The sequence below is a fragment of the Malania oleifera genome, chromosome 9 (assembly GCF_029873635.1).
Source record: "Malania oleifera isolate guangnan ecotype guangnan chromosome 9, ASM2987363v1, whole genome shotgun sequence".
NCBI lineage: Eukaryota > Viridiplantae > Streptophyta > Magnoliopsida > Santalales > Ximeniaceae > Malania > Malania oleifera.
Genome location: NC_080425.1, coordinates 30,685,074 through 30,685,762, shown reverse-complemented (window position 1 = coordinate 30,685,762; position 689 = coordinate 30,685,074). Strand labels below are relative to the sequence as shown.

At 42.4% G+C, this 689-nt stretch overlaps 1 non-coding gene across 1 annotated transcript; it reads left to right on the top strand.

Annotated features, from left to right (window-relative positions):
* Positions 1-242: 242 nt before the first annotated feature.
* LOC131165137 (small nucleolar RNA R71) lies at positions 243-350 on the top strand. Its single transcript, XR_009139458.1, has one exon. It is a non-coding gene; the product is annotated as a small nucleolar RNA R71 (small nucleolar RNA).
* Positions 351-689: the final 339 nt, after the last annotated feature.

The window sequence follows — 689 nt, the reverse complement described above, 5'->3', positions numbered from 1 at the left end:
TACATAGCATCATCCACCCAGCAGATGATGGCAAAGATGGCTAGGAGTTCAGGGGAGCGGAGTTGCACGATTGAGCAGTTCACGTGTATTAAACCCCGTTTTTTTCTTGGGGGGATTGACCCATTAGTGGCTGAGAATTGGGTCCAAGATATTGAGGACATGTTAGCAGTGCTCCCTTGTACTGAGAGCAGGAAGTGTCCTTTGCTACATTCAAGTTGACTGAAGAGGCAAAATGCTGGTGGAATCCGTGATGTGGACATATATTCATCAGATCCTTGAACCTCTCCCAACAAGCCTGGAAGGTCTCGTCACCTTTTTGCATGAACTGACTGATCTGCTCCTACAGGTATTGGTTCTCTGAAAAGGAAAGAACTTGTGTAAGAACTCACGCTGCATTTCAGCCCAACTAGTAATAGAGTTAGGTCTTAGAGAATTAAACCAGATTTTTTCCTTATCTTTCAAAGAAAAAAGAAATAAGCGAAGTTTGACATACTCATCAGTTCTAACCCTACTAATGAAAGTGGTACAGACCAACTCAAAATCTGTCAAATGTTGATATGGACTCTAAGAATCCATCCTGTGATGCTGGGGTATCACAGATAACATACCATGCTTAATTGTGAAGTTTGGTGCATCTTATGGCAAAATAATGCAAGAAGGTGTAGACGTGCGTGTAGGCTGCAGAAAAT